Genomic DNA, 24,110 nt, shown 5'->3' with positions numbered 1-24,110 from the left:
ACCATCTCTGTTCCCAAAAAAAGGTCCTGTGGGTGCCTGTCCTCTTTGGCTCCCTCACCATCTGTGTCAGAAAGCTATTTTCCACACACTCCAGGAGCCTCCTAGACTGTTTGTTCTCTGCAGTATTGTATTTCCAGAAGACATCTGGCATGTGGAAGTCCTCCACAAGAACAAGGGTCAGTGATTGTGAGACTTCTCCCAGCTGTTTACAGAATATTCTAGCTGCCTCTTCATCCTAGCTGGATGGTCTCTATCAGACTCCCACCAGGATATGTGTTCTGTTGGCCTTCCCTCTGCCTCTCACCATAAAGCACTCAACCATATTGTCACCATCACTAAGCTCCAGACAATTTAAACACTTCCATCTGACTGGGATGGACTTTCCAATGGTATTTGCCACCTATTTATTTAAGAATTTTAATTGGGTAGTCATCAAACAGTAACTGTTAGAAAAGTCATGAATACACATGAATAGTTTTTGCATGTCCATCCTTACCTTGGTGCCTGTGGATACCATTTACAATAGGTATTTTACACCACAGCCACTAGCACCTACCAGCACCTATCAGAATCACAGAACTCCTCCTGCCATCAAAAATGAGGAGGCTCTGTGAAGCTGTTAGGACCAGCCACAAAGCATACATTGGGTATTGCATCCTCACACACTAAACAGTGGCCAGGGAGTCATCATTTTGCTTTCTCAGTTCCTTTCCTTAAAAGGAAAATAGAAATAAACAAACAACCTTTTACTTTCTTACCCCTCTGCCCTCAGTAAAAACATCAAAGTGTGATCAGCACAAAACTAAGCAATAAATGAAATGGAATATTTTGAGGTGAGCAGGTGTTCCACTTCCAGATCATCTTTAAAACCTCAACAGGGAGAGTTACAGGCAGGCTGCATAACCTGAAGAATGGCCAGATCATAGGATTTGTAATTAGAGTGAGTACATGGTGCTTCCTCACTGGGGAAAAAAAAGAGATGAGCAGCTGTCTCAGCAATATTGAAGTCAGTGAGGAGTCCCAATGAAATCAGATACTCATCTGCAGAGAGAGCAAGTCCCGTACATCCATCAGGCAGGCATATGTCACAGCTAGTTGAAGAGAAATGGCTTCTAGAAAGTTAAGCTTCCTCTGAAACCTCAGTACATCTATTAATAAGGGAGAATGAAAAGAAGGCTAGAAAATAAACTAGAAATACAAGCAGTAGTCACCTGAGGCTGCACATGATTACTTCACTAAAGCACATTACATGCCTCTACAAGGAGAAAAATTCAAAGAAATACTTTATTGCATTAGCTAATGGTAAAAATAAACTAGTGTGGCTTACATACTTATGTGTGACAATTTCAAGACTTGAACAATTATTTGAAACCTGGTTCTGACTTTACACCTGTTCTATGTTGGATTAACTGCATTTATATTGAGATAAATTTCAATGAGTTGTGCACACATCCATCGTTTTAAACAGACAGAGATGCTCCCAAGCTTTTGTCTAAGCTCTGAAAAGATACTAGGCCTTGTCTGAAGAACTAGGAATTTGAAGTTTTATGCTGCAGTGTGCAAATATTATTTTACTGCTGCAAGGCAATGTGTTCAAGATGATCAGTAAAGAAGCCTGGGAGCCAGAATAATAAGCAGCACCATTTTCAATAGATGGTGACCTGAGAGGTCTCAGAGAGAGGGAAATTCACACAACTGTGTCTTTTCCCTCTGTTCTGCTGCTAGCACTGTGCCTCATATCGATTCTGCACAGCAGCTCAGCTTTGCTCTCACTGCAGGCCCCCATCTGCCAGACATAACCGGTCATCGCCACACCGGCAGCCGTGCCTGGGCGACAGCGGGGACAGCACGTCCCATTCCCCTGGCACTTCCCAGGTGAGACCTGCTGTTATCACCACTCAGCAAGCAGGGCAGCAGCAAGAGGCACAGAGCTCCCTTCTTGCCTCTCATGCCCTCTCTCTCCATGTTTACCAAAGTCTCATGGCCATTTTGAGCTCCTTTGCTGCCGCCTGAGTGGGTCCCGCAATGCGCTGACAGATGCATCCACCTTGTGAAGTCACAGCCTGGGCACCAGGGGCAGAGGTGCTAAGAGGTACTCAGGGCCACTGCTGGGTTTCCTTTGAAGCCAAGAGAAGGGGCCAGCAGCGAGCAGCAAAGATGAAAACCACTCAGCCCACTCTTTTTTTAACCACAGACAGCATTTATTGTGTCTGTGTTTCCATAATGTTTCTAAACAATATTACGACTTGAAAGTGAAACAGAATTAAGTTGGATCTAATTTAAAAGTGCTTCAAAACCAGGTAATTGTCATAGCAGACTAGCAAAATTACATGCCTGCAGGATGAGGTGCCTTTGTTTCTCCTCAGCAGGGAAAAAGACTTCCATGGCAGTACCATGCCTCTTTCTTCCTCTCACAGTCAGGAGAAACAGAGAAGTAATAGCATCAGCAATGTTATTCTTCCTTTGGCTTGGAACAGACAGTGCTTCCCAGGCAATTGAAATTGGTACCGTTCTGTGACAGTCAGATAGCAATTAATCTGCACTCCCTACACAGCTAGATCCAATGGGGCTTCCATCTGTCCACCCTAAAACTCATGGTGGGCTGGGATCTGTGGGGAGATAAGCCTTTCTCACTGTTCCTGCTGCACAGACAGTATGGCTGCAAAACCTTGTGCAGCAAAGAGGGTGAATGGGCCTTTGTAGCCCAGCCCTGCCCTCCTCTGTCCTGGGAATGGAGGACTTTGCCAGCGGGACTATGCCAAAGGGCTTGGAATACTCCCCCTATTTATTGCATAATGCAGCTGTTTAGAAATGGGTAATGGGACATAATGTAGGCCCAAAGGCAAAAAACTGCCAGCATTGCCAGCACGTGTTCTGAGAGCAAACTCTTACACCTGAAACACAGGTGACAGTACACTGAAACACTGTACACATAGAAAAAAAAACCCAGTGGCAATTTATATCCTTCCTGAGAATGTCTAAATTTGATTTACAGCTGAGTAAGGTTACTGCATCTCTGTAAGAGTGAGGAGAACAGGCTCAGGTCCAAGGACAAAGGATTTGCCCCACAGGGTTAGCCATGGGAAAGTCTGGTGTTTCACCAAAGCCAGCAGCCCTGTGGGATGACCCATCTCAGGGGGATTGTTTCTCCAAAGGTTGAGTGAGCCAGAGTTGTAAAGGTGACCTTCTCTCACTTGCCATGACTGTTTCAGATCAGAAACTTGATTTTCAATGGCTTGGACGAGGGGAGGTGGACCCTTCCCTTTCTTCTGCTTGAATCCAAGCTTCTACAGTAAACTTCCCTTTCTTTCACTGATAGTTTTTGACCAGGTCAGTATTTTTGGTCTCAATTTGGTAAGCTGGCATGGCTTGATAGCAGAATTTTTGCAGGGCTTTTTACTAGTAATTCTTTTTAATGGCTTGAATTAATAATATGTTATGAATTTACACTGCGTGTCACAAATTTTAGGCTTATGTGTTTCCAGCAGAACAAACATTCTGAATTTCCCAGGCAGACAGCTGTCATCTAACTCACAGGTCCACCCATGTAGTCCACCCTAGCAGCAGGCAGTTACAATGCCCCAAAGCAGCAGAATTTTTTGGTTAGCACAATGCAACCGCTTTGCTTCTAATGATCTTGTAATGCTGTGCTCTAATTGAATTTTTAATTTCTTTTATAGTATTCAATCCTGCAAACTGCTAAGTTATACACTCAAACAAGCTGCAAGATGAGCTTATAAAGTTTTCTACATTTGCCTGTTTGTTTTATAAAAGAGTGTATAATGACATATGTTCTTTGAACCAGTGCTTAGCAAGTGAAGTTGTTTGCTAATAAAAGTTTGTTGGTTTCATAATACACACAGAAATGTGTAACTGGGCTATTCAAGCAAACTTAAACTCCTACTCCAGGCTGATTGTTTGTGTTTCTTACTTCATCTGTAATTCATTGCAGAATATTCTACAAAGTAAACTTGACATATAAGAAGCTACAAAAGAAAGCTATTAATATTTAATTAATAACTAAAAGACTCATTGCACAATTAAGAATTTTTAAAGTCACTTGCATGAAATATCATAAAGATACTGCATAGACAAGTTATCATGCCTGTGTTAATAGACTTTGTTACAGAAATGTTATTTTAACACTAAAAGCACTTATTGCAGCTCTGGCTTTATCAGCATGGGACTCTTGCAAAACGAAAGCATGCAGAATCTTAACCTACAAGAAAAAGACAGGCTGAGAAGACACTATAAAATGAGAAGTTTGTAGAAAAAATCCAGTTGAAAGAAAAGGCTTCTAGTGAGACATTGCAATGAAGGGGAAGACCTACATACATCAACTAAGTGAAGATTTGTTCCTTTGTCCAACAAGAGGAGAACATATTACAGAAGCACTCTGCATAGTCAGCTGAAGGAAATGCACTAGTTTGTCTTCTTCTGGATAAATGATTAACATGCAGTTAATTAAAAGGAAAAATGTATGCTAATGCATTCAAGTGAAGTTTTTAGCTGCTTCTATATATGTTTTAGAAATCAAATGTGTGCAAAACAACTTATTTTGCAGGAACGGGGTACTAGTTGAAAACATCAGCTGTGCTTAAATAAAATGCCCATTATATGTTATCATTCTGTGACTAGGGAAAGCTTGTAGTTGCAGAAAGTGTATTACAAAAATTCTGTATCCTCCTGCACTGAGTTACATAAAAGTGAGCAGAATCCAATTGAAATTCAATTAAAAATGAGATAAAGCAGAAGCATAGACCTCGCTTATATATGGGACTTCCTCCAGCTTCATCCTTTGCATTGTCAAAACTCAAACAGACGGAGCAGAAGGAGTGCATTCAGTTCTGAAACTGAAGCCAGAACAACAAGCAGAAGATCCAGGCAATCTGCTGTGTTCCTCACAAGGAGAATTTACAAATAGTGGGAATGTTTTTAATTGTCCCTCTCTCACAAAAAGAAAGGAAATAGCCTAATGACAACACAAAGTTTTTAAGTCAGACACATCTGGGAGTATTGTGTTAATACTCTTTGTACAAACAACAGGTGTAAAAGTTCAAGCACCAAAAACTAACATACTGTAAACTCAGGAAGGGAATTAAAAGGAGAATCAAACTGAGAGAAATTCTGGGGCAGATCTATTTCTGTCAGTATTGAGTGATGTGGTATGAGTTGTGTCAGCCCTTCTTGTTCGCCTTTCCCCCCTACCCCCTCCAAGGCACACGATTACCTGTGGCCTGTACAGATATTGTCCATCTGATATGTGTAGGTAATGGACCTGCATTGCATGCATGCTCTCAGTGTGTGTGTTCCATCAGGCAGGTGTGAAGATCTCTGTCTTCCTGCATAGGTGGGCTGGGCCTTAGAACTTTACAAAACAAAGTGGCTATCTGAAATCTGATTCAGTAGTCTGTGATGCCTATAAAATGTCCTCTCTTCCCTGCTGGCAGCCAGTGCAATTCCCCTTCTTCTTACCAGGTGTAACCCAATTAACCCAATGAAGCATTATCTGTGGGGATAGGTTAAGTTTCTACCATTTGCAGAGGTGATGGGCGCTGTGCATCCATCTGATGTGGTGATGCAGCTGTGCTCAAAACAACCCTCCGTGTTGCATGCAGGCTCCAAGGCACTCAACAGCATCAGAAACGTGGGCACTGACTGAATTTTGATATGACTGTGGCACATACCAAGGAATGGGGAAACAAACTTCCCCTCAAACCCTATTCTGGGTATTTATTTTGTCACAGCTATGTTCACATACAATCCACGTGATTTCTGTCTGCTGTGGCATGGAGGAAAGCATATGCAGCTCGCACACATGTGACCTTTTGTGCCTAAGCAAATGCATATTGCAGAGGGAGCAACTATAAAACCTACATATTTAAATGTGAATATTATAATATTGTCTTCGTAATTATCATTCCCCTTGCTAGTTTCCAAGATGCTCTGGGAGGATCAAAACACAGCTGCTTCCCTACTGAGAATTTTCACACTTATCCCAGCCCCAGGTTTGTTTCCATCCCGGCCAACAGACGGCTCGGAGCTGCTGGTCCCCGGGCATGGCAGAGCTACGACTGTTGACTGTTACTTTTGAAAGAAGGCTAAAAACTGACAGGCTGTTTGAATACAACTAAGGAGGGAGAAGGAAAAGGACTTTGCTCAATCCAAATGATGGTCTTGCAAATCTTGACTGTTTTCCTTTAAGCCAACTAGCGATTTTTTTTCCTTGCGTCTACAAGAACATCAGCATTTGAAACACCAATGTGGGCTTAAGGAGAAAATGGATTTTCACCATATGAACTGTATGCATAATTTCCAGATAGGAAATGGCATGTTACTTTATTCACATACATTCACATTCATTTATTCACATGAAAAATAGTTCATATTCTCAGCTATGATTGACATAAGGTACGAAGAGGATTTCTTCTGTAAAAAAGCAAACAAATTATGAGGAGAAGGAAGCAATAAGGTTGTTTATTAACACTCTTCTATCTTCACCCTCCTGCCCACCCCATCACCCATAAGATGGCATTCCAAATCCTTGACACAGAATGATAATATATAATATCAACCATACGTTCTCTGCCATTCCCATCTGAACCTCCAGCACTGCAAATGTAGTCATCTTCTTTCCACAGCGGGAAATAGCAACATTCATACTTGTGCATTACCTTTATTTGGCACTCAAACCCCTGTGAAGTAGAAATTTTACCATTTAGCACCATCCCAGCCTCACAAAATACAGCCTTTCAAAGGATAAAGATAAGCCTATGGTGTCTGAGCAGATTCAAGATGCTTTACTAGCATTCTCACAAGGCTCCTGTTTGATTTGCATGATTATTTGGGTGATGGAGGTTAACTACCCTGAGCAATGGGAGGAAATCAAACCATGATCTTACATGCACAAATATGCATGAGGGGTTTTATTTCATTTCCTGCAAGATTACTGGCAATGCCTATAGTAACGCCTATTTTGTTAATTTTAGCTTTTATTACAGCCATCTCCAGGAAACAGCAACATTCCCAGAGATAATCCTTGAGCAGAAAAGAAAGTAAATTCACGGAATACATTTCTTGTTGCAAATTATGGACCTGAGGCAAAAATGTTTATCAGCCTTTCTAATTTGGTGGCATAGTACAGCTCCTGGTGCATGATGAGTTCAACAATTAACTGGTTGCACTGATGCTTAAAAAAAAATTGTGCAAACAGTGCTGAACGCAAAGGTAGTTTTCCACCACTTACATCAAGGGGCAACATTGTGCTCATTTCCCTTGTGCAAATTCTGGCACTGAATGAAACAAGACTGATTTTTTTTTTCTCCGTGGTTTGTGTCAGAAATCAGGAAAATGAAGTTTAATGAAAAATTTAGTCAAAGCAAAACTTCGTGGTATATTACAGAGATCTCAAAGTTTATAAATAACAGCAGGTAACTTCAAAGATTATCAGGTAGCTGTGCTGGACTGAGTGTGAATTCCCTATCACAGCAAGGCAAGAGGAGGAGAGGAGGAGGAGCGATATCTGATCCTTCAAGGTTCAGTAAACCTGGAGCAATTGTAATTAATCTTAAGTGACTCGTGATGCAGTATCACTATGGCACAGGACTGATGACAGGGAGGTGTTCCCAGGAGACAGAAGTGAGTAATTTGGTGCCTCGTGGACAGTGCTCAGAGACATGAGAGAAGTCTGACTTAGCAAATGTCAGGGTACATCTAGAATGACTAGAGGTGAGCCAATGTCCTGGTGGGGACACGGAGGACAGGATTCCCTCCTGCCTGTTTACTGGCAATAGACACAAGGCCCTTTGCCTGGTCTGCCAGTTAGGGAAAGTTCCTTTCCAACCAGCACTATCCCTTCCTCTTTGTTGTATAGATTTTTAAATAAACACATCAAATTAAGAAAGAACTGTTCATGTGCTTATGGAGCTTGCTAGAAAACTTGCAAAGGTCTGTGCCAGCTGGGTTGCTTCTGTGTAGATGCTTATGGCATGGATGACGCATGTGGTGTGTCCTCAAGCATGAAGCTTCCCAAAGGGGTAGAGAAAGCAAACGTGGGATTGAGGGAGTCGGCTCAGCGCCTTGTGGGAGCAGCCTGAGGTGGAAATGGCAATTAAGGGTTATTGTTCTGCAATGGGAGACACCAGGATTAGGTACTGACGGGGATTCGGTGGCTAATTTCCCCAGAAGGTTTTCCTTTAATATGAACTGATTTTTTTTTTGGAGGTCAATGTGTGATGCTTGGTACAACTTAATTAAAGTTGGCCAGAAGCCAGGCCACCTAGCTCTGTGATTGTTTTTGCTTTTGTTAGTTGAGGAACATTGGACTGGTTCAATACTTCCAGTGAGGGAGTACTGACACACATGCCAGGTGCCTGGGGAGGTGCTGTTTGCAAGAGGGCTCTTCCCAGTCTCAAATGGATCGTGAAAAGATTGAGTAGCATGGGGAATCACTGAGCCACTGGGCATATCCCCTTTCGGAATAAATGCTCTCTGTTCCTGACAGTCCTCATTGGTGTTCTGGCTGTTTACCCATGTGGATGAGAGAGACCCAGTTCTGCCTTCAAACAGCTTTGAGAGTAAATTGGTGTGGTGTGGTGTGGTGCGATAGCATGACAGAATGAGTTTAGGGAGGAAGGGTAGGGAGAAATCAACAAGATGCTCTATCAGTCATTAAAAATACATATGTATGTAAAATCTACCTATATATCTATGTATATATGTGTGTATACAAATATGTCTGATCTATACATAATGTATACAAAGAGTTATGTAATTTAGCTGTTTAGCTTTCAGTTCCTTCCCCAGAAACTGTTTGTGTGTTTCTAAGTGTGATTTTCCACTGCTCTCCGAGGGGCAGGGCCTCATTGCATGTGATGAAGTGTCTTTTCTAGCTCAGAGAGAAATGCTTCTTCTGAAGTCAGTGTCCTTAAACTCAGGGCCTGCTTGTGGTGAACTCTCACCCAGAAGTTTTAGGTGACCACTGTTGCCTCTCATGTGCCTGTGGCAGCTGTCACAATCAAAAGTACTCCAGCTAGATCTGAAGTGATTTAAGTCAAATCATCAAAACCAATTAAAACAAATAACTAAGCATACAGAAGAATGCACTCAGCCTAAGATGCTCCAGTAGACCAAAGCATCTGTGCACCCAGCTGTTTGGTGTACAAAGCAGATGTGACAAGATGTTTGGACCTGGTGTTGTTTATGTATCAGGAGATTTGGGCTGGATGGATTCACAGGATATAACAAATTTATCCTGGCTTGTTCTTTTGATACAGCCTATTCCAGGGGACAGACATGTGGCGTACAGAGAATCCGATGTGTCAGGAGTATATTCACTGACAGGTCTCTATAAAGGCCAGATCAGGGAATAAAAGCTCTTTTTTTGGAACTTCTAATTCTTAAAAAATATTTTTTTTAACTCTTGTTGAGAGTATGTTGTATGGAATACAGCAAAATTATTCTTGGTGTCTTTTCACAATTGTTGTTCAATAAAATTCCAACAAGTTTACTGTAATGTGTTCTGACGCATGGGATTTTATAGTGTGGATCTCCTAATATCTGGGATTTCAATTCAAGCACTGCTTTTGGAGTCAAATGCTTTGCGACAATCTCATTCTTCCCGCGACTTCTTACCCTCAGAGTTTCAATCTCTTCTGGTTGCAGAGAAAAGCCTGGAAACACAACCCATATTAAGTCTCAAACACCAGACGGCAAACAGAAATATACAAATTTTTTTTTCATTCTCCTGATTTTTTAACAGTTAGAGTTGGCAATATTGCAACTGGAATTTGGTTTGAATGAAGACTAAGGGCTGAATGCCAGCTTACTCTCTCTGTCTCTCTCTGAAGAAAAGCAATGCTTGGAAATGCCTGGAAATGAAGGGCCTTGATTCACGACTTCCTTCCATGGCAGCTCATGCTGCCTTTACCCTGCTTGTAAGCCTATTCATGTATATTCCTAACTGTGTCCAAATCCAAACAGTACAAATAGTCTTTTTCTTTAGAACATAAGCTCAGGTAAAAAATGCTTTGATTTCTGTATATGTGAAATCTGGATCTATTTTAAATAAGCCCATCTCTACCTAAAACCCATCTCTGAAACTCCTAAAACAGGGTATGTCAAATAATCTGAATTTTAAAAAAAAAAAATGGTTTACTGTCTTGTTTCTTCTCAAGATTTTTCCACAAGAAATATTGTGAATTTGAAAAGCACTGATTATACTGAGTAAAATGGCTTCTGAATTCACATTCCTGGACTGTAATGCTTCCTCAAAGCCACTAAATACTGGAATTCAATAGAAAAGGAAAAGTTAGTTCAATTGCTCTGAAAAATGCCAATAATTTTAGTGACTGCAGTCTTTTCTACCAAAAATTTCCAGTCTGTTGGTTTGCCTACCAATAATGTAGCCTTCTCTTTTTGGATTGAAAGAGGGTAATTTGTCAATTTCTTTTTAGTAAATGAGAGATTAGTGTGAGGAAAAAAAGCCTTACATCTCTCCCATACCACCCAAAATCCTTTGTGTACCTAAATATACCAGAGCCCCAAGGGTGAACTGTACATGTTTGTGTACATGTTCCTGTACTGCCAGCAATGTTTCTTACACTGCTCGAACAGCACAGGCTCACAACTTACAAAAGGTAGCTAGCACAGCTGTCAGATCTGTGGCTCAGTTTTGGGGCTTTGGACCTCAGTATGCTCTGGCAAACCATAATGAACATTTCAAACAGTACAAATTAAATGCTCTTCTTACAACAAAAGATGTTCTTGACAAGGTGAAAAGTTTGATCGGTCCCATGAAATTGAACTGGTGCAACAGGTTTTGAGTGTTGTCTCCTGACAACTCATGCATTAAGCTACAATATACTCATATATATAGATCTTGAATGCACCCAAGAATCAATGGGGAAGGCAGTAAAACATCTGCTCTGAAGGCTCAAGTTTGACTGAAATGATCCATAAGCATTGTCCTGGTGCTCCTCTCCATTGTGAATAACATAGGGGACTGCTTGTGGACATGCCTCAGAAAAGCTCTTCATTGCAGCAACAGGTTGATAATCCAAATTTGCCCTGATCTGAAGCATTTGCCAGCACAATCCACCCCAGCAGTCCTGCAGCACGTGCTCTCACACAAGCCGTGCATTGCAGGGGACAGAAGCAGGCCGCTGCTGTTCTCAGAACTGTCTCACCCATTGACTTTCCCTGGCAAGCACAAGGTTCCTGCAGCAGCAGTGTATTACCTCAGCTGCCAGTGTCTTCTGTCACTGAAATATTTTCCATCAAAGGGAAACCTCTGCGAAGCAGCAGAGCACAAGGGCTGGCTGTCAGCTTAAACTCTTGTAATGCTTAACCCGTTGCCTCCCCTCCACAGTGACTCTAGATTAAAAAGATTCTCTTTGCTTTTGATTAGTGTCCTCCTGACACAGTCTAGTGCAAATATTTGATATAGTAGAAAATCAGATATATTGTTAGCAGGCAGCTGAGGCTGTCTTATGAGTCTATTTTCTTTTTCAGTAATCTGCCTGCCATTTGTGGCCATGGAGTAAGTTCAGTATTACTATAAATTGCAAAGTTTGCTGCTGTTTGCTGGGGAGAGATACAAAAATTGTATCACACAGAGCAGTGAGAGGATGCCACTGAAGCTTCCTGATCTCTACAGACTCCTTCACACCCACCCTTTCCCTTGTGGAGAACTGACAGGAAAACACCCATTCATACATGCATAAACATACCGTGTCTTTGCATACACTACAAAAACTTGCCTGGGCATGGCAGTAAAAACATTGGAGAAAGTACTTTTTTGGAAGAAAGATGAGGATTATGCCAGTTCACCTGAAGCAAAGTTATTGCTACTTGTAACTTGTGGCAGCAAACACTAATGACTCTTTTAATTAGACATGTTCTTGTTGTCCTCGTTCCTTATCGGTGCAACATAGCCACTGGATTTACCTTGAAAATACAGATGAGCTCACCTCTGCCCCTGATACGCACAGCCACTGGTCATGTGTCACTGGTGAGCCATGTGCACATCACATGCTGGTGGCATGACAAAGGCAAGATGGGCTCTGCCCCCAAAAGCATGCTTACATATGCTCTTTCTCGTGCAATTTTAGCCGTCATGTGGCAGAGGGTATCAGAGACGCCGCACGTGGGGCAGAGTGTTTACAATTACGCACCCAGCAAAGGGCCAGAAGCTATAACAAAAAAATTTGAATGTGATTTCTCATCTCAAGGAGCCAGATCAGCAGTTACCCTTGCTACTGGGCCCCACTAGCAGGAACCATGAGACAGCAAGAGAGCCACACAGATACCACACAATGTGCCGGCCTAGGGTGACCCTTAGGTCCAGAATCCACTTTATTGTCTAAGGGCAAATTTAAAGCCTAGCAGGAACTGAAGGGGACTGAAAAAGACAAGCTTTTTATAACACAGTTTTTAATAAAAGGTAAATAAAAGCTTTTAATAAAAGCTTTTTATAACACAGTTTTTAATACAGTTATATGGTGTTTTGTGGATTTTTTTAACAACCTTCCTTTTCCTGGTATTTAGTTTCAGGTTTTAGTCTACAAACCATAAAAAAAAAGCATTATCTAGCAGTAGAAAAATAATTTCCCATGGAAAGAACCCCACATAGGGTAATATCATTAGGCTGACCTGTTTTTAAATAAAGGCCTCTGAAGGCAGGTATGTAGATTCATTCATGTTTAGTCACCTAAGTAAATGGATTAACCCATAGAGCATTAAGCATGTGCAGTTCCCACTGCATCTGAACACCTGTCCATGACTTAGTGAGGATTTCACTGCCCAGTTCTGGAAGCACAGATGTGAAATTAGGAGTTTTGATTTTAAAACCCAGACTTTATTTTACCAAAAATTAGAAGTAATTGGGGTTTTTTAAAGAAAAGGAAAGCTTTCACTGTAGCGGGGAAAGAAACAGCACTGCAAAAATTATTTACAGGAAAAAGTAAAATATTTAATCTGTTATGATCAGTGCACCGAAATCTTGACTTATGTGAGGCTTGGTAAGTCTCTTTCATGTTAAAATCAGTCTGAAAAGGGAATTAATGTTGAGAGTAGGAAATACTGAGAGAGATTTTAGAAAAAAAAACAAACCAAACCTGTAAGCTTTCCAAAACATTTCAAACTTAAACAAAATCCACCTTGGGATGTTCCATTGTAGCTTTCTTCTGTAACTTAATTTCCTGCTAAAACTTCCCAGTTAAGTATGGTGACAGCAAAGTGTTAAAGGATTTTCTCCTATCTTCCACTCCTTTCTAGGAATTCATTATCTAGTGTGACTAAAGATGCCACTCTGTGTGTAGAGAATAACCTATCCCCTACAAAAGCATGTGGGTAGTGGGTATCTCAAAATGCTGGGCATATGATGATGGCAATATCAAGTGAATCAGGCATCCTGAGTCAGCATGCTGAACACTTCAGTGTTCCAAACCTCTGTAAAGGGCAATTCCCTTGGGTCAAGTTCAGGTCACTGGAGCAATGCAGGGAAACCCGTGCAGAAAACGCTGTGTACAGGCCCTGATTTACAGGCTTGATTTATGGCTGCACCACAATACTTTCAGCAATTCAGGGGACTCTTACACTGAAAATCTGAACTAATTATCTGAAAATAACATCTGTTGCATTCAAGTTCCAAAGAATGCACCTATTAACAAGGAGGATCAGAAAAGCACTGATTATTTACACATCATCTATTTTAACTATCTGGTAGCAGTAATGAAATCATAACAATTTCCTGATCCCCGGCATCCTTAATCACAGAATAAGAGCTCATGGCTCCTCCAGGAGACACGAGAATAATTAACATACCTTTGAAACATCTTCACCTTTAACAAATGCAGTGGGACTTAGAGCACAGCTTTGTGACTAGACCAAGAGGTAAAAAATGCCAGCCATTAAAAAGCAGGTTTGCCAAATCTACTGCTGAGTTGCTTTTTTTTGTGCCTATCTGTGAATCTGCTATTGTACAAAAGAGCTTTCAAGAACTGGCCTGAAGAAGCATTCTCATTCTTTCTTCCCATAAAAAAAGCAGACCTGGCACAGGCACAGTAAATAAAAATAACAAGCATATGATGCCCAAGATGCATGTGAACATTAAGTGACGTTGGCAGCCCCCGCAAATAGAACTCTGGTTAAAAATAGCCTTTGTCTAAATGTGGAAAGTGAGCAAATATAGTAGCAGTTTCAGCTTACTACAGAGGCTTACAGGCTCCAAGTAACAGAGCTTATTATAGAGCATGTGCGTCAGCAAAGGGGAGAAAAGGGGGAAAAGAAAGAAGACGCATTCTGCAATTAGTATCTACAATGAGACGCAAATTAACTTTTCCCCTCGTTATTTTTCTTGTTGTTTAAGAATTGTTACAGTGCTAAAGTGGAAAAGAGATGGGATTGAGGAGATAGCTGAAGCTAGCACCGAAGAGCAGCACAGGGAGCTTTCTGCACAAAGGCTGGTCGCACAGAAAATGAGATATAAAAAGAGACAACAGGACAGACTGTGATCTCAGGTTCTCTTGAGACAAATAAGGAGCATCATGGCTAGAGGGAGCTTTCCTGGATTTGCTTTCCTCATTTGACTGAACATAAGCCAGTGAGCCAGCTTTTGAACTGGCTGAACAGAAAGGAACAGTGATGCCTTAGCCTGCCTCTATTCACTCCCTTCTTCCAAGGAAACCTTGCAAGTTTTTTAGTGATTGCAAAACTTGCTTCACTGAATGAATAAGTCTGCTCTACCTCATGTCTCACTTTGTAAGCAATTTGCTATGCAGTTGAGGCAGGGAAAGCCCACAAACAAAAACTGTGGGATATCTTACACCTGTGGAAGAGCACCTGCTGCGTAATGCATGTGTATATTTAAGTAACCTTCCCAGGATGTTATCTCCAAGCATGACATTGCAGGCAGGGTATCCTTCAATATTTTTAACATTCTCCTCTGGTTGAATTGACAAAAAGGAGACAAACATTCCCTGCTTTGTGTCTCTGATCTCTTCAAATCAGAGGGAGAGTGGGAAAGATCCTCTGTATTTCTTTCAATGCTCAATTCAATTAAAGCACAACTCCCAAAAGTCCGAAGTCCTCCCCTCATTCATGCAGAAAAGGACACTTTTCACAGGGTTCTGTGGGTTTCTGCTTCTGTACACAGTTTCTTATCTTCTGACTTTGCATTGAGAAGAATGGGGCAACAGTGCATTACAGAAAAATTTCGGGAATAGTAGAGGAGATACAGCATGATATAAAAGTTGTGGCCAGCTAAGAGTTGTCAGCAAAGTTGCCTTATTCAAATGGCATGGTAAATAAATGTTATAAATTCCTAAGTAGATCCTAAATTAGCTTTTGGCATAGTGCATCACTATAACAAGTTAATTTTGCAGCTCCAAGGAATAGCCTTATATGGTTCACTTAAGTAATCGTGCTAAATGAATGTTTAAGTGAGAACCATTTGCCAAATGCAAAGCAAGTACCATATATAACCTCTTACACAACTACATAACACAGCAATGCTGGCTGGTTTTCAAAATTCTGGGGTTTGTACAGATTATACCTGCTAACTCCAACCAACACCTGAGTAAAAAAAAACCTACCTGGAATATACTACCATGACTGTTTAGGATTAATAATTTAGCATTTATCCTGCCCTGTCTTGCTCACCCTGCAGAAGATCTTCCCTTCCCTTCCCTTCCCTTCCCAGATCTTCCCTTCCCTTCCCTTCCCTTCCCTTCCCTTCCCTTCCCTTCCCTTCCCCCCGTGTGACAAAAAATAGTTTTTGCAATCTTCCTTACTTTCATTGTTTTGCTAAGAAAAAAGAAATAAGAAAGGAAGGGAAGGAGAAAAACAATGTGCCAAAACCTTCAGTTATTATCTCAAAAGAATTTGAGCCTCCTCCTAGTGTAGTGCATCCTTCTCCCAGTATTTGTGCTGTTTCTCTGGCTTTCTTCTCTTACAGCCATCAGTGGCCAAAAAAAAAATGTACTCAGGAAAGGCAATTATAACATAATCTGTGTAAGCTTAATACTGATGGCTTCTCCCTCCCTCCCTCCCCCACCCCTGCATCCTCCACCACCTATAAATATGGCAAGCTAAAGTATTAGGGATAACTGAAAAAGTTCAGACAGACATGCCTGTGTCTATTAGTCATCATTCATGCATTGTACCAAAATAACCTGCAATAGATGTCGTCTTGTTTCTTGCTAGAGAGTGCTGTTGAGTTCTTGCATTCACAATAAATCTGTTTGGAAGACTGCCCTTAAAGAGTTGCCATGGTGATTATTTTGGTACCATAAAGTAGAAGAAGCTAAAGTACTTACTAGCCCTATCCAAAATCTTGTCTGTTGGGGAGGAAAAAAAAAAAGAAATCAGCAGATGGCATTTGTCAGAAATTCAACATTCTGATTATTACTGGTGTTGTGTTTTTGGAGGAATTCTCCAAAAGGAGAGTGCATGGGGTGAGGGAAAGGGAATGGAACAAAAAAAATGACGTCAGTATATCTGTAATTCCTTTAGCTTGCACTATTACAACAGTTTAGGAATAGTTGAAACAGTAGGTGTTAAGTAATGAAAATCTTCGAAGGAGTCTCCTTCCAGACTATTTACTAAATACTTAACATACTGTAAGCTAAAGAAGAGGAAATTGTTATTTCCTTGTGAAAACATCACAGACTTCCAAATGGTTAATTATAGCTCCCTTTTGCACCTTTCTTATGATGGAATCTCATGAGAATGTGAGAAATGTCCCAAAGAAATCCATGTACCAGTCTTTCTGCTTTGCATAGCAGAGGCAACCAAATGCTGCTCTTCAAATTATGCAGTGTATTTGGTGTGACTATAATGGAAAAGGTGAATTTAGGTGGATTTAGTGAAATTACTGCACCATTTCACTTCAGTTAAAAAAAAATTTTAAAAAAGCCATCAGCTTAGCTGCTCAAATGCTTATTTGCTGAATTCTCCTGTCAGTCTAGGGCCTGTATATGGATTATGCACAGATTCAAATTCCAAAGTATGGCATCAAACTGGGTCAAGTATGTGTGCAAGCATGCACCAGGACATGATGCAGAGCGTCAAGGAGCAAGGGCTGGTCCCACCAGCACAGCACCGACACCAGCTTGTTTCCTGGAGGCAGCACAGCTGCATCAGGTGGGAAAGACGTGTCCCAGGCAGAGTGCTGTGCTGACAGGTCTACAAAGCTCCTCAGATTTGGAGTTAGCTCAGGTATTACAGCAGGAGGCTTCCTCGCATGATTTAGGGGAGTTGCAATGTGTCATACGGCTTTCTTCATTCACAAGCTCTACTTCTGCTCCTTTGAGCTGTCAGTTTTACTCTCGGGCAATTGCAGCCTCCACTTCTCCACATACAAAGAATCCAGAGTTTTGGTGAAAACCAGCTTTGTTTGCTTTAAACTTTATTTACTTAAAACTGTAAAATTGGCCCCTTCCTGGTGAAAGGTGCCAGCTGAACTGCTCCAGGAACTGAAACTCTTTATTCGCTCTGGCGCTCACTTGCAGCCCATTGGAGTCAATGACAAGCCTTTAATTGAGCGGTTTGCTGGCTCCTGGCTCCGGCCTTGCCAGGGCCAGCAGCAGCTGTGCAAACTCCCGAGCACTCCCTCCCCGAGCACCTCCGAGGGAGAGCTGGGTCCGAGCTCCGGGGAGCTGGCTCAGCCCGAAATCCCACCCCGAAACTGCAGCTGCCGAGCAGCCATGGAAATTCACCGAGCTGCTAATTGGGGCTGCTTTCTTCCAAAGAAGCTGTGTTCAAGGCCAGGGGATAATGGAATTTTTGCTGCCTCTGGCACCTCTGGTGTGTGTTCCCCATCTCTGCCCTGTGCTAGGTGGGGGTACAATGCCAGCAGGACGAATGTGAGAACATTCAAGGCAGCACCTCATCTCGTCTTGGGAGGAGCCACGTTCAGCTGCCACTCAGGACAGCTGGTCACTACTGTCTTTGGACCTTGTTTCCCAGTTTTCCATCTCTGTACTTAGTTTGGGGTTTTTTTGCATTTTTACTGCTGAGAACAGGAACCTGGGTTATGTGGGGAAATGCAAAAGGCAGAAAAAGAAAAAAAAAAGAAAAGACAAATTTTCACCCTTACCTCCAATTACGGCACTTTTGGGGAGGGAGGGATTTGTTGAAAAATTTCCAGTAAAACTTTCACAGGACATGCTCTGTTAAAAAAGAAGAAAGCCCCACAAAACCAAAACACCACCAAATAAAACTCATAAAAGCGTAACCAAAACCAACTTTACCAGCTTTAGTTTCCATTTCTGTATAGCTGCCAAGGAGATTTCAGAAATCACTTCTGGTCAGTTTTGACCAACTAAGTTTAGCTTCAGGTTAGTGACTGGTCATAAGCGCCCTGCTGCACCATAAACTTAATTAAATATCCGGGCCCTGTTAGCATCTTCTCTCCCTGCAGACCTGAAGACTGACCCAACACTCCTCAGCAAAACTGATGATGACTCTTCACAGGTAAAGGACAGACAAAGTGGGGATCTGTGATCAGAAAGGGCAGAGATTAAGAGTATTGTGACACAATAGGAAGCTCAAAAGGTCAGCTGAGGATTGTATTGTAAGACTGAATCCAAAAGTAATTCAAATATATTGCACAGTTAGTAGGAGACTTAAGAAAGTAGGGAGAGAAAAATTGACATAATTTTATTCAGTTTGTTCTTTTAATGGGAAGAGAAATTGCAAAGAGGTAGCATGTGCTAATAATTTATTGTTCAAAAGTTTTGAACAGCCGCATGTTACCTGTAAAGACAATCATTAAGCACTGTGTATGTGGTTAAAGTTTCCTGCTATAGTACGAATGTCATGTGTGAAAGTTTAGTTTCACCATAATTCTCAAAATATTTACTGACATGTAAAAAAACCCTCTTTGCCTCATGTTATTACCACCAAGGTTTCCCTGAGGAATGAGTTTGTTTAATAATTGGCTTATAACAAATGTCAGAATGAATAATAGAATATTAACCTGGACAATTTTGGGGTGGAAAATCTGAAATGGTGCATTAGAAGTTCCAGCAAAGAGTAATTGCAGAGCTAATAAAATAAGAGAACAAAGGGAAAGTCAGTGGCACTGTAGAATAAGCACACTCCATTTTCATTCAAGGCAGGGTGTAAGTATAAGCCACCCAGAGCCCTGGTTCAAAGTTACCTGAAATTATAGGAAGTACATGGGAGACATGACAAGTCCAGTTCTAAAGGGCTCACTCATGTTACCCTTCATTTGAGGTACTGTGGAACAACACTTGGCAAGAAGCTGAAGAATTTGGAGGCCTGGGGAGCAAGATGCTGAGTGTAAGCCCAGGCTAGATAGCAGCAGTGTTTGCTCATTTGACATCTCTTTATTGTATCTATAATTTGGATGGACTAAAGAAAGCAAGCCTGGGTCTGCTGATTCTCTCCTAGGTGCTATTCCTCTCATAAAGCCTCACCTTAAAGTTCTTACAGTCCTGCACTAAATTATCAGTGTGTTCACTTTTACCTGTGTCAGTCTTATTTCCTCATTTCTTGATGTAATGAGTTGTCTAATTACTGCGACATCAATTCCTTCAGCAACTTCAAATAATTACATCTGTGTATTTCAATGACATCCTGAAGAGTTTGGGGGAGGTTTGCTTCAGGCTCAAAAGCATCAGGTGCCTCCTGATATATACACTTTCTGCCAAGATCTCCCTTCTTCACTACTTTCCAAAACATCTAGAAACAACTATATGTCAGTTCTAATTAAAACAATCACCCAAGTACTGGATCTGACTCAGGGATTATCATTGTAATTTTAAGAGGTGCTTTCTCTGCACAGTTGTATGAAGAGTCTAATTTTGTTTGTATTATTCATGTTTCAGTGATACCATATTTCAATTTTTTTCTTACCTTCATTTTCAAAAAAGTTACACAGTTCCTCTTGCTCCATTTATATATACTCAAAGGAGAAACAAAAATAGTGGCGAGCCAGAAAAGTTGGCTGTGTTCTGTTACCTCACTGGTATTGTTTGCTGTGTGCTTCCCCTTGCTTAATGCAGAACTGCAGTTCTGCCTGGCTCTCACTGAGCCAGGGAATGTGCAGAGGGAGCTGTAGGAACAGCAGTGTGAGGGGACCACCACACTGGTCTCTAAGACCAGCTCCTGAAACAAAAAGTGCCTTTCCAGAGCAGTGTCAGTATGGAATGAGAACACAGGCTGCTCTCCCCATATTCTGCATCACCACTCTGCATTAGTAGAGAAAAAACACGGTAGGCAGGCAGGGTCCCACCCTAAAAACGAGCAGCCACAAACCATCTGAAAAACACATCAGAATTCACCTTTCTAAGATTCACATGTCCACACCTGTGCCAGTCACCTACATTTTGAAGCATAAGAGACAATTCTAGGGTGGATTCATCTCATCCTAATGAAAGTAAAGTAATGTAAAGTAATTCAGGCAATTTATGCCACAGAAACTCCTTTCTCCCTCCCCCCAGAAATAAGAGCTTCCATGTTGTAAGGTTCATTTTATCTCTGGTAAAGGCATTTGGAAAAAAAGCTCGTGCTCTTGGTAGAGAGGACACTTGAGGGAAGAAAGTCAGTGATGTAAATGTACCTAACTGCACAGTCAGAAGACTTCACTTACAATAACCTTGGGCCCTTCTTAGCAGAACATTGCACAGGGATGTGGGTGGAGACTTTTTTAAACATTGATGCTCTCTGGCATATGTTCTAAATAAATGAGCGGAATGAAAAAGCATGGAAAAATATTTTGTACTGGGATTATTAATCTCTGTGGTATTCAGCCACTTCTTAGCAACAAACATTCCCCTGAGGAATTATTTCAATCAGAACTCACATCTTGGTCTTCAAGTCCTTTTGGGCATATTTGAATTGCATTTGGTGCATGAAATATATTTTGGGGCATAACCACAGGGCAGTTTGGAAAGACCTTGGGGACAGTTTTGTATGTAGGCTGTGAGCAGATAAATTGCATTTAAAATCATCCACTTGGAATTCCAGTGTTCTTGAGGTAGTGGCTGCTTGAGATCAGCATGAAACATCTCCTGGCTGAACACATGCAAACGTGTTATCAGGTGCATGGTATCCATCCTTGATCAAATAAAATCAGTGATTAGAAAAGTTATGGAGAAGCTTAATTATTGCAAGATTAGGTTATTTCATTAATTCTTCTGAGATTGTAATGAACTTTTTTTTTTTGCAAGGGGAGCAATAGTATATTTTTTTCTTCTAAAGGACGTTGTTAACTTGAGAAGCTTACTTCATCCTGCAGAGTTGTACCAAAGGCTGTGCTGAAGATAAGGAAGGATTTTATAAATGGTTTTTAAATACACATTTGGATAGTAACTTGGAAATTGCATATTCAGTGCTCACTACAGTGGTCATTTATCAGAAAACTACCATGACCCTGTGGGAATTCAGCACATTATGAGGTAATTCCACATAGAAAAGTCAAATTGGATGATGCAAGGAATAAGTTCCAACAAGTCCCTTAAACCTTGCACTTCTTTTCTGGCATTTAAGAACAAAATCTGTGTAAACAATGAATATGGGAGTTGTTTACCATCATCAATACTTCTGTTCCATTTCTGCGGATGCACCCTTAAAGCTGTAATAATTTGATTAGCAACACAATACCTGCATTACCTATATTATTTGTAGGTATAATGAAAGAGCGACATTTGGAAGGTCAAATGTAGCCAAGTGGAAGTATTACTGCGAGCCCAACATTTTGCTGCTGCCAGGCTTGGTTCCTGCACTGAGCTTTCCACATCTGGATCAAAGAAACCAAGCATGAACGTTTTTCCCCTTAGAGCAACGTCATGCCAGATCTTTGACACAAAGCCAGAACGGTGTGTGTATTCAGAAGCTCATAATGGCTACAATCCACAGACACTGTAAATGGACCCCTAATTTCACCTAACTAGCAGGTATTTTTACATTGCAGACACACCCAAACCAGTCATCTAGGTCCTCATTTTAGCCAGGGTAAAAAAAACAAAAAAGAGCCTTTCTGTTGCACCTTTTTTTTTTTTTTAATTAATTGAGCTTTTAGTGCTCTCATGCTGGAAGACCCCAAAGGGAATTCCTTTATAGCCACATGAGACCACGTGGGATTGACTGGAGCCAGAGAGCCACATGCAGACCCAGTCTCATCCTTTGACACAGAATTATCCTGTCTAGGTCCAGACATCTGACAAAAGAACCTGAGTTCAGACTACCATTCTTCAGAAGCCATCGAAGACTGACACCTTCCAAGATCCATACACTATGCTGGACACAAGTACTCCTATCAATTACTCCCAATCACCCCCTGACCTTCTCTGCTGAGATTTGTAGATCAGAGGCATAAGGCGGCTTCCCATCATGAAAAATGTGGTCCTGTTACTGCTGCCATAGCCTCTTCTGTGTTCTCCTTCACCAAGCCCTGAGCCATTGAGCTGCATCTGCATCTCAAGCTGCACAGCTTTCTGCACCTCCCACAGCAGCATTTGGGTTCTGGGCATCTCACCAGGGGCTCACCCGACCCATGCAGTAGGAGGCAAAGGCAGCAGAGCACTACATCCATCTCAGCACACAACTCAAGAGCGTGTTTCCTGGGTAGTCTCTATTGTTTTATCCATTTGGTAACTAATTTTCATTGTGTATGCCAAGTTTCAGAGGCCAGTTAAACATTTGGCAACACTAAACAATCAGCAGATTTTAATTTACGTAGCAGTAGTCTTTTGGCAATCACACTGACTTACAGAAGAACACTTCTTTGAGGTTTATTGGTATTACATATATTACAGACATTTCCTAAAATAAATACTAATCCATTGCTAGAGAGAGCATTAACAAGAATATTCAGTCATTGCTTCTCAGTATCTATTTCCTGCACCTGCAAAGTCTCCCTTAGTCTGCCAGCAGTACTAACATCTATTTTACTTCACTGTGCCTGTCCTAGAATTAAATAAGCAAATAAGAGGTAGAACTGTCAAATAAGGCCTTGGAGGACATTATTTTTTGTAGTATCTTTTCCCATACTATGGGGAGATAGGAATTGTTGTTCAGTCACTCTTTCAGAATCAGCTCACATTTTGGTCTCCTCTAAGAATAATAGAGAAATCTATTTTGATTTCAACATCTGCTAGGCCAATGAATGGGAGATTTTCCATATCTGAGATATTTTAAAAAATGCAGATGTTTATGTGTTAAATTCTGCTTGTTATTCAGTTTACAACTGTTAGAATTGATAGGTTAAAAATCCTGATTCCTCTGTGGAAAATTCTCACCAAATAAAGCATAAAAGGGAGGGAAGAATGAAATGTTGTTTTGTAAATATTCTTCTTTGGTTCTCTTATAATTTGCTACCTGGAATCTAATTTAAAATATGTAAATACAGTAAAATGTAACTTTAATCATAATTATCAATCACCAGGTCTGGATTGCTTAGCACACACAGCCTGACAAAGACCATTTTAAAGACAAAGTATCTAGCACTTCTCTAGCAGGTCTAATCCTTCATATCAGAGAAGGTGGAGGGGACTTGTTATTTTGATGAGGAGCATTTTTTATCAGGAGCAGTTCACAATGGAGGGGAAGGCAGGCTTTCTCACTTTCCCTGCATTTTTCTTCATTTCTTTTGTTTTCTTTAAAATTAAACCCTAGTAAACTTAATTTTTGAATGAAAAAAAACATTTGTCTAAAGAAAAATCTAAGTATAATTCAAAAGCTTTGAACTGAACTGTCATTTCTTTTTGAAAGAAAACAATGTAATGAATTTTACACAGATGTTTCAATTAACTTGAATAGATATTTCTTAAAGGGAAAACATCCCCTCCACATTCTACTGTTGGAAACAGGCTTTGCTGTCATTAAAAGCTGTTTGCTGCTCTCGGTGCAGAAAGGGATCTCTGCCCTGATCTTTGCTTCTGTGGCAAGAAGCTACAGAGGTGAGCCTTCTCCACTCCTAAATACATTGTCATTGTTGAGAGTGTCTGTCGGATTGTATTCTTTTCTTTTTCATCCATTTGTGTTCAACTTGGGCACAAAAACATCTTTTCCCCACTTGTACCCCTTGTACAAGCAAGTGGACAGGAAAAGTGGAATGTTGCCAAGTAAAGATGTTGCTGCCC

Source organism: Geospiza fortis, unplaced genomic scaffold, assembly GCF_000277835.1.
Source record: "Geospiza fortis unplaced genomic scaffold, GeoFor_1.0 scaffold206, whole genome shotgun sequence".
Taxonomy (NCBI): Eukaryota; Metazoa; Chordata; class Aves; order Passeriformes; family Thraupidae; genus Geospiza; species Geospiza fortis.
Note: the sequence above shows the minus strand (reverse complement) of the source record.